An 11,182-nucleotide genomic window follows, 5' to 3' on the forward strand; every position below is an offset into this window, starting at 1 on the left:
TCCTACAATTTAATTCGGTTCTGACACTATCAACCCAGAGATAGCATCAGATCCCACAGGTTAAGAGCCCAGCCTCCCAGTCTTATAAGACTGCCCACCCTCACCCCGCATACACACACACATACTTCAGATGCCGGCAGGTCACAAGCCCAGGTCATCATCTGTGCTTCGGACCAAACAGATGTAGATCAGAGCTTCCAACGACCCCCCTCCTTGGGTTTCATTCATTTGCTAGGGAGACTCACAGAACTCAGGGAAACACTTACTTAACGTTTACCAGTTTATACGTGACCAAGGATCAGATGAACGGCCAGATGCAGGAGATGCCTAGGACAAGGTATGGGGAAGGGACGTGGAGCTTCCAAGGCGCCACACTCCCAGCACCCCCACATGTTCACCAACCTGGAAGCATTCCGAACACCATACTTTTAGGATTTTACGGAAGCTTCGTCATATAGGCATTATCAATCATTACCTCCATTTTCAGCTCTTCTCCCTCCTCAAGAGAATGGGGGGCGGGGCTAAAAATTCCAAGCTTCTAATCGTGGCTTGGGCTTTCTGGTGACCAGCCCTCATCCAGCAGCTATCTAAGAGCCCACCTAGAGTCACCTCATTGGAACAAAAAACACTCCTATCACCCTGGAAATTACAGGGGTTTCAAGAGCCCTGTGTCAGGAGCCGGGGGCAGAGACCAATACGTATTTCTTGTTACAAATCACAATCACAATTACATAAAATGCTTATGGCTGTATTTCTTGTTCCGTCAACTACCTCGATTCTCTACTTTGTGAAATGGGGATAAGAACCAAAGGTTTCTACAGACAGCTGAATGGACCCAGGGTCCAAGAAGTCAGAGGGACCGTGAGCTGAGCCAGGCGAAGGGCAGATGCTTCTGATCCAGGGCCATAGCTGCTCCAGCTCGAAGGCTGTAGAGGGTCCCAGCCGGCAGCAAGAGCGCGAGGGAGGGCCCTGCCCAGGGTTGATGTTATCTCTTGTGCCTCCAGGCACCAGCCCCCAGAGTCTGTCTGCTTCCCTCTTGCTTATCCCAGACCTGTTCCTCTGGAAAGGTTCCAGACACCGGCTATGAAGATGGGTCCTCACGGAACAGCTTCCTCTGAGTTCTGTTTTGACATGAAGCACCGGCACGCGTGGGGGGATGCTAGCAAAATTGCACCGCCCCTTTTTTCTGTAGGAATGTCATTAACCATCTTGCCAAATTGCTCTTCTAGAACAGCTGTGCTGAGTAGGCGAGTGTGCCCATTTCTCCCCCCCTGGCCCATTCTTGGAGGTGTTTTGTGTACTACTTTTGCTGAAACTTTGCTTGATCTTTCTTTCCCTTTGTCCAGATGTCCCCATCTACTCATTTTTATCCTTGTATACTTTCTGTAAGCATTCTTTTGTCCATTCGCCCTCCTTTTTTTCTTTTTTTTTTTTTTTGCGGTACTCATGCCTCTCACTGTTGTGGCCTCTCCTGTTGCGGAGCACAGGCTCCAGACGCACAGGCTCAGCGGCCATGGCTCATGGGCCCAGCCGCTCCGCGGCATATGGGATCCTCCTGGACCGGGGCACGAACTCGTGTCCCTTGCATCGGCAGGCGGACTCTCAACCACTGCACCACCAGGGAAGCCCCCGCCCTCCTTTTTTCTTTGGAATGAAGCAGGATCTAAATACATAAGAATTAGACAGGGCCCCACAGAATGGAGATCACAGTACACAGGGGCTGCCCGCTACCCCAGCCCTGGTCCTGCAGGTGTCCCGGCTCTCGGGATTTGTTAAGGTTGCTATCAGTCGTGGCTAATATATGTTCAGTGCTCAGGACATAATAGGTGCCCTGGTTACGTTATCTTGTTCAATCACATAGCAACCCCATGAAACACAACCATTATTCCCAGAACCTTGATTCAAAGGAGGCAGTGATGCCAGAGTCTCTGCTCTTAACCAAGGCCTCCAACAGGGCTGCTGCGTGGGGTGGCTCAGGCTGCACGTTGCACAGCCCCAGGGGACACCATTTGCACAGATAGCCTTGTGAACGGCGCCCCCTGGAGTTGTGCAGTGCAGTGGCCCTGGCCTTCCACTAAGTAAGAGCTTAAGGAAAATACTTTCTACCTATTTGAGAGGCTTAGGAGGGTCGATCTCACTAACCACTGAGGGGCTTTTCTGTTTTGGATTTATAGGACTTTCTTAAGGTCATGGTTCTTCATGTTTTAAAAGCCTATTGGTGTGGAAGCCCTCCCACCTACATAAACATTTGTTTAGGAAGGGAGTGCCCAGCGTGGGCCCCGTGCACTGACACCAACCATGTAAGGGCATGGACTCGGCCGCTGTTTGTGGCTTCCCCCCTTGGCTACCGCAGACTTATTGAGCAATATATTATGAGCGTGCCTCACTTTGATGATGTGTTATAGATAAATCATTAAGGAGGCAGCTCACCGCGGTGATGTATTGGTGTAATAGATCATCAGAGTGAAGTCTTCTGCCGACATACGGCCTGGCTCAAAGGGTGGTGTCATTCAGGGAAGAATTAGCCCAGCAGCAGATCTGGCTTAATTACAGGATAAAAGGTTTGTGAATGATAGTTTGAAGTCTACAGCACCAGCATTTTGATTCTTGATGTAAAAATATAATTGGGCTTCCTGAGAGAATTTCTGATTATTTTCAAACAGCCCTCTGCTTTATCACAACAGCACAACTTACCACGTGGCTGCAGGGGTACCTTTTATTGGGGGGAATCTCCAGGCCCTTTCCACATCTGAGTTACTGTGGTCCTTTCAATGTGTAGGCCACAGAATGAGTTAAGGGGAGATAAAATCCAGGAGGCCTGCCTTTAAGGCCTTCAGAATGACGTTCTTAGCAAGCAGACCATTGGAATTGAGTGATGTATTCAAATCATCATTAACTAAGGCAGTGGTTCTCGACTCAGTCTGTGTGCACGTGTGGGGAAGACGGCAGTCTGGCGAGTATGTGCGTGCATGTGTCTGAGAACATTAGCACCTCAGGGATAATAATAATAATCATCTTTATCGGACACTTAACATTGTGCTAAAGGCTTTGCATGTGTTATTTGATCTCATTTAATCCATAGGACAACATTGTGAGACAGGCATTCTTCTTCTTCTTCTCATTTTCCAGATGAGGAAACCAGCCAAGAGCTGGCATTACCAGCCAAGGTTGCACAGCTGCTCGGGGGCAGAGCCGGCGGGCCTGGTGCTGCAGGTGACTCTTACCATCTCCCCTCCCACCTCTAGATCCCCCCCTTCCTTTGAGAACCCTAAACCAGCGCTCCGTGGACCACAGACCTCAGTGAGCACAATTCAGGATGCGTTTGTTGGAAAAGTAATTTTTTTTTTTTTTTAGATGTTTGGGGTAGGAGTTTATTAATTTATTTGGCTGTGTTGGGTCTTTGTTTCTGTGCGAGGGCTTTCTCTAGTTGTGGCAAGCGGGGGCCACTCTTCATCGCGGTGCGCGGGCCTCTCACTGTCGCGGCCTCTCTTGTTGCGGAGCATAGGCTCCAGACGCACAGGCTCAGTAGTTGTGGCTCACGGGCCTAGTTGCTCCGCGGCATGTGGGATCCTCCCAGACCAGGGCTCGAACCCGTGTCCCCTGCATTAACAGGCAGCTTCTCAACCACTGCACCACCAGGGAAGCCCTGGAAAAGTAATTATTTTATTTTAAGACACATAAATCAAACATTCGGTATTAGTAGGGCCTCAAATTTGGTTTGAGTTGGTTATTTCTTGAAAAGCTTGTAGGATGAGACTTCTAGCAATAGTAGGTGAAACTATTTGGCCCAGCTCTCCCGGGAGACAACTACAATAGATGCATAAAATGTTTTTTGAAATATTCTTAAATAGTATTAAATTGCTGATAGGAAAGTAAGAATGACTAGGTTGACAGGGATGGAAGAATAGGAACCAGAGAGGTGAATGAGAACAGAGGCTGCCTTCACCCTGAGGGTTACTGATCCTGATGGCCCTACAGCTACCGGAAGAGAGAGGGCGATGGAGGCCGGAAGGCAGCCCTCTCCCCAGTATGTGGGGAGCCCCAGGGCTATACCCCTGGGAGAGGCGACCTGGAAGTGGAGCAACTTTCATGCAGAATTACAACCCAGGTTCCAATTACCCAGATTGTCCAGGTCCAGGAAATCTCAGCCTTGGATGTGATTTAAGGTGAGCCCTTGGGACTTCCCTGGATGTCCAGGGGTTAAGACTTCGCCTTCCAATGCAGGGGGTGTAGGTTCAATCCCTGGTCGGGGAGCTAAGATCCCACATGCCTCGTGGCCAAAAGAAAAAATACCAAAAACATAAAAAACAGAAGTAATATTGTAACAGATTCAATAAAGACAAAAAAATAAATAAAAGGTCCACATCAAAAAAAAAAAAGGTGGGCCCAGACTGGCATGACTCCAGCACATTACAGAAGCAGATCTCTGGACATCTGGCCTCATATCACTCCTATAAATAATTTTAAAAGTACTGGACTATGGTCGATGAGAACCAGGTACACAAGGAAACTCGACCCCGTGAGAACCAGCAAAAACAGGCAATAGAAACAGATCTATAAAGACTTTAGTTATTGAAACCATCAGACTACAGACAATAAATGACTTTTCTTCCTTATTATGTTTAAATAAATAAAACATGAGCTTGAAGATCTCTTAGAGAACAGAAGACAATAAATGAGAGGTTGTTACAGGACAAATATGAAGCTGTGTATCCACCGCTCTCCCCTCCCATTCCACCCTCAACCCTCGTCCCTCAAAGAAGGAAGAAATTCTGGGCAGCACGATTCAGTATGGAAATCTTACTTAGCTTGGTACCAGGAAAACTAGGAAGGACGTTGTCTTATTCTCAGTATGTTTATTTTCAATAAAGAATGTCAAATATAGAACTTCCTTATTTGGCTCTTATTTGTGACTTAAAAAAATATAATTTGAATTTTTATTTGTTTGGAAGTAAGAAATACTTACAGACAAATTGACTGAAAAATCTTGAAAATAGACAACCAACAATATACCACAGCCCTCTCCCACAACAAAGGGGGGTACACAACCTCACCTTTTCAAATCATCATAGAAAATATATTATTAAATTTGATGTGTAAGTGTTAAAATCTGAAATGTAAGTGGCTATGATGCTATGATGTATAGATGACATTGCTAAAAATCCTTAGGAATCAGAGTTAAAAACATGGGCTCCACCTCAGACAGACTGGGTTGAAACTCCAGTTCTGACAATTAACAACATTTTGTAATCTTGGGCAAATTAGTTAATTTCCCAGAGCCTCAGTTTGCTCATCTGCAAAATGGGGATAATAACAGCACTGCATCTGCTTCAAGGTGTTGGAAGAGTCAAAAGCGATCCAGGATGGAAAGAGCTTTGCACTCTGCTGACCCAGGAAACTTGCCATTGTGACTTTAACTTCCTGGAACAGCACTACCACACCAGGGGAAGCTGGCATTTGCATTTTGCTTGCATTTAAATCTAGGAAGGTTTTACATAAAGAGACTGATTCCATATGTGTAACTACTCAGAAAAACTCTCTTACTATGGGGCTTCCCTGGTGGCGCAGTGGTTGAGAGTCCGCCTGCCAATGCAGGGGATACGGGTTCGTGCCCCGCTCCGGGAAGATCCCACATGCCGCGGAGCAGCTGGGCCCGTGAGCCATGGCCGCTGAGCCTGCGCGTCCGGAGCCTGTGCTCCACAACGTGAGGGGCCACAACAGTGAGGGGCCCGCGTACCGCAGAAACAAACAAACAAACAAAAACCTCTCTTACCATGAAAAGCTGATGAGACTTGGCTCCTGGGGACTGGCTCAGGGCTGCTCAGACTTGGCCGTTTACAGGGAACCTTTTGATAAAGAAGACACTTATTCTGGCCTCTAAAATCAAGGCCATCTCCTTGTGAACGGTAGAAATCCAGGTGAGATAAGATTGATAATCCTGCATTGCAGAAATTTATTAAAGATGTCCAGATTAAAAATTGAGTTGTTTGTCAATCAATCATCCTGTTTTCTACCTTTTTCTCTGTCATTTACTAAAAATATTCCTGTATGGCACTGAACCCCCTGTAGACATCCTAAATGCTAATCTCCCTTCCCTTGCCTTTGGAAGGACAAGCTTGGTTGTGTTCCTTGACAGAGGTCCCCGGGTTTGTCCTTGTCTTGTTGAAGGCTTTACTATTATGAGTTAGATTTTTCCCGAGTCATATGATTTCAAGTGAGGAAGAAGGGCACAGCAGTGGAAGTCACCAATAAAGTGGGGTTCAGGCTGCATTCCCCTATTTTTGATAATTTCCTTAAACCCCAGTGAGAGGGGACAGGTTGCAAACAACCAACCTAAAGATTGATCCAAGGCTTCACTATTGATCAGTAGGTCGCTGTGAAACTGTTGGGGTTCCTTGTTTCAAAGAGCTAAGTCAGCATCATTTGAGTTTTCCAATATCTCAGCATGCACTTGCGGGATGTCTTAGGTTGCGTCCCCTGTAAGCAGACTCTGAGATGGAGAGCTGCATGCAAAATTTTAGTTAGGCGCGTTCTCAGGAGATATACCTATAAGGGGGCAAGGCAGGCAGGACCAGGCCCCCATTGTGGTTGCCTTAGAGACCTCAGCTAATTGTATGGGGAGCGCTGCAAATGAGATGGTCCTTCAAAGTTGTCCCTAGGGAAGGGGGCTGGGCCTTTGCTTCCCCCCATCAGCCAGTCATTGGCCAGGGCCATCCCAGGGAGAGGATGTACCTTGGGTAAAGCAATTTCCAATGATGGAGGAAGCTCCGAGCCATAAGCAGCCCATATTCTCAGCAGCTGGGAGATGGGTGGGTGGCCCTGAAGAGGGGCATCTGGGCAGACAGTATTCGTGACAGATCACCCATTGAGCTGCTCAGACCCACTTGCTTTTCACAGTAAGTTTGCCCCATCTCTGACGGTTTCTCTAGGACTGTGCGTTGTTTCGTAGGGAAACTGACAAGAGAAGGCTTAATGGGGCAAACTGCAGCCCCTGATACTGCATTTGATCTCAAGACTCTAACTGATACTCAGATGCCCCCTTCTCCACCACCTGTACTAGATTCTTCTTACTCTTGGCCAGCATCTCTGCTGGTCTAAGTGGCTTGCTTGGTGGGGTGACCCAGACTCTCATTCCTGAGGACTCTGAGGGGCTTTGGTTGCCACGCTCATTTCACGCCGTCGCTGCCATTTATCATTACAATTGGGTATAACGCCAAGAAATGCCCTGGTGGATCACCTGGGTATCAAACGTACCCTTCTCTGCCTCCACTGAGGACCAGCAGCCGTGGTTCACACTGACGTATACTGAGCTGACCCACGTATGCACTTGGCTCGGCTTTTTTCCTCCTCTGTCAGCCGGCCATACAGGGCCCCCGTGCAACCTTAAGGCCTGGAGCTGGGGCAACACTGGTGCACGACATGGGGTCTGGGCCACCTGTTCCTGGAGCTCACTCATGCTGATCCTGAGCGTACCACTTCCATCTTATGATGGATTGCTGCTGGGCCTGCCTGTGACTGGGTGGATCCGACAAAACCGAGTCCATGATGGGCATCTTTGGTTGCCTGTGTGATCACTTGGTGTCACTTGGTCGGAACGTCATCTCTCCCAGGTTCTGTAGCATCTGGTGTGTAGTTCTTCCTGCAGATGTCCTGTCTTGCTTCAGAACCGTAGGTGTCTATACTTTTTTTTTTTTTTTTTGGTACGCGGGCCTCTCACTGTTGTGGCCTCTCTCGTTGCGGAGCACAGGCTCCGGACGCGCAGGCTCAGCGGCCATGGCTCACGGGGCCAGCCGCTCCGTGGCATGTGGGATCTTCCCGGACCGGGGCACAAACCCATGTCCCCTGCATCGGCAGGCGGACTCTCAACCACTGCACCACCAGGGAAGCCCATATACTATTATTCTCTTCCTGGGGCTTGCCAGAAACTCCACATGGCATCTTTTCCTACCGCAGATCCTCTGGTTCCATGGAGCCTGCCGGGTTGTACAGCGCAAGAGTCAGGGTTGCCTGAACTTGATCAGAGCCATTTCCTGCCCTAGTTCCCACTCTAAGCTGGCAGCCTTCTGTGTTACCTGGTGAAGCATGGGCTATGGTATCTCCAGAACCTGATGAGGCCTACCAGGCCTTATGCTCCCTGCTAGGCGGTGGGAACTGAGGCTCCGCAGCTGGGATAGATCTTCAGGAACAAGGAGGCAGTGCTCACATCCCTGCCTCAGCCGGTCCTTGGCCACAGGCTGCCCCCGGAAGGGATGTAATTTTTTTTTTTAATTTTTATTGGACTATAGTTGCTTTACAATATTGTCTTAGTTTCTACTGTACAGCAAAGTGAATCGGCTTTGCGTATATATATCAGCTATACGTTTATCCCCTGGGATGTAATTTTTTTTTTTTTTTTTTTTTTGCAGTATGCGGGCCTCTCACTGTTGTGGCCTCTCCCGTTGAGGAGCACAGGCTCCAGACGCGCAGGCTCAGCAGCCATGGCTCACGGGCCCAGCCGCTCCGCGGCATGTGGGATCCTCCCGGACCGGGGCACAAACCCGTGTCCCCTGCATCGGCAGGCGGACTGTCAACCACTGCGCCACCAGGGAAGCCCTGGGATGTAATTTTGAGCAAGGCCGCTGTGTGTGGCCAGAGGAATTCCCAGTGAGGGATACAGCTGTGAGCCCTCATCACCTGATAGCTTCAACTGCTGGGATGTGAGCATGGGGGTTCTGGGCAGAGGACCACAGTATCCACCACAGGAATCAAATTCCAGGGCTGGCACTAGGGTGAGGCAAGTGAGGCACATGGGGCCCAAACTTGAGTCACTCACTCTCAAAATTATACAAGCGCAGGTTTGGTGCTTGCCTTACCCGAGTTCTGGCCTGTCAAATGCCCGTGGAAATCTAATATCAGGAAATGGTAAAAATTTCAGGTTGATCAGAATAAAATTCCCAGTCACCATGGAGTCAGCCTCTTTCTGGAACTGGTGGAACGTTGGACAACATAATTCTAGAATATTTCCTTTCTACTTCTCGGCAGGGGACAGGGAAGGGTGGACACTAGGTGAAGGTGTTACCTGTAATTACTGTTAAAAAATTCAGAGAACCTTTCCAACGTGCCAATTATTCTATGACTTTATTTGTCTAAGCCCACGGTCATTACCCCATGATCTCTGCGTTATGGAAACGAAGTCAAAGGAAGGAAGAACTGAACATTTCAGTTTCCCTCTGTTATTATGACATTGATGGCATTGTCTAATCCTGACCCTACAGGCCAGCTTCAGTGGGTGGGACCACTCACCTGCAAGAGAATGCAGATTATAGAACGACCATAACATGCTAGGAGAACAAGAGGTGGTTGGAAGCCCAGAGAAACACATAACTCATATACAAGTAGAAATCAGAGTTGGAGCCCAACAGGAAAAAAAGCAAGAGCAGGCTGAGTGGAAGAGGACATGGCTATGGGGCAGGATCATTCTGGGACTGATACTGAAGCTGCTGGATTCCAGCCATGGCATCCTGGGAATGTGTGGGCATCGATGGATAGTTTTTTTTTTCTTTTTTACCCAAAGCATCTTAGAGCATCCTTCCCAATCATATAGTTAAGGCAACTCTAATCAGATACCATTGCAGTTTTTATTATTAACTTAACAACTTGAAAATAAAGTTCATCAGGAAGGATAAATGCATGAGAATAGCCAATGAAATTTGAAATATAAGAATGTGATATACCTACTAACTATCAAATGTATTATAGGGCAACAATAATTAAAACAGCATGATACAGGTGTAAATAAGCAATTAGACCAAGGGAGTACAACAGAGTTCAGAAAAAAACCCTGTGTATGGGTATTAAGTATATGACAAAGCATTTCACATCAATGAGAAAAGGGTGAATTATTAGATAGGCAGTGTTGGGAATAGGTTGTGAATTTCAGGGGAAATTTTAATTTAGTTGTCTATCTGGCACCATACCCAAAAATGATCCCACACAAATTAAAAATCTAAAAATAAAAATTAAAACTATAAAAGTACTAGAAGAAAATATAGGGCCTTTTTGAACATGACACGAAATTCAGCAGACAAAAGGGAAAGAGTGACAGTTCTGACTACATAAAATAAACAGTGACAACAACTTCTATAAGGTGAAAAATACCACAAACAAAAGTTACAGGATGGGGCTTCCCTGGTGGCGCAGTGGTTGAGAGTCCACCTGCCGATGCAGGGGACGCGGGTTCGTGCCCTGGTCTGGGAAGATCCCACATGCCGCGGAGCAGCTGGGCCCGTGAGCCATGGCCGCTGAGCCTGCGCGTCCGGAGCCTGTGCTCCGCAACGGGAGAAGCCACAGCAGTGAGAGGCCCACGTACCGCAAAACAAACAAACAAAAAAAAACATTAAAGGATGGAAGAAAATATTTTAAACATATACGCTAGACAGAAGGTTAACATCTATCATATACAAAGAGCTGCTACAAATCAGTAAGAGAGAGAACTACCATGGACAAATGAGCTAGCACTGTGAACTGCCAATTCACTGAAGGAATACATGAGGCACATAAAGAAAAAATGCCCCAACTAAGAAACAATGAAAACAACACAAATCAAAGCAAAATAAGGTCTATTTTCCCTGTCAGAATTGGCAAAAGTTAACGAGATTGCTAACACTCTGTGCTAGCAAGACAGGATACAGATAAAAAGGCAGTTGAAACTGAAACTTGCTAAAACTTCCCCCCACCCCCCACAATAAACATGGAAGTGCTTATGTCTCTTCAATGACCTATTTTCATTTCCTTTGGATAAATAACCAGAGGTGGGATTCCTAGATCTTACATTAGTTCTATTTTTAATTTTTTTGAGGAACATCCCTATTGTTTTCCATAATGATTGAACAAATTTACATTCCTACCAACAGTGTACAAAGGTTCCCTTTTCTCCACATCCTTGCCAACAATTGTTATTTTTTTTGTCTTCTTGAAGATAACCATTCTCACAGATGTGAGGTGATATCTCATTGTAGTTTTGATTTGTATTTCCCTGAAGATTAGTGATGTTGAGCACCTTTTCTTGTACCATTTGGATGTCTTCTCTAGAAGAATGTCTATTTAGTTCCTCTGCTCATTTTAAAACCAGATTTTTTTTTAATGTATTTATTTACTTGGCTGTGTCAGGTCTTAGTTTAGGAATGTGGAATCTTTTGTTGTG

Source organism: Leucopleurus acutus (genome assembly GCF_964270905.1).
Source record: "Leucopleurus acutus genome assembly, chromosome: 19".
Classification (NCBI taxonomy): domain Eukaryota; kingdom Metazoa; phylum Chordata; class Mammalia; order Artiodactyla; family Delphinidae; genus Leucopleurus; species Leucopleurus acutus.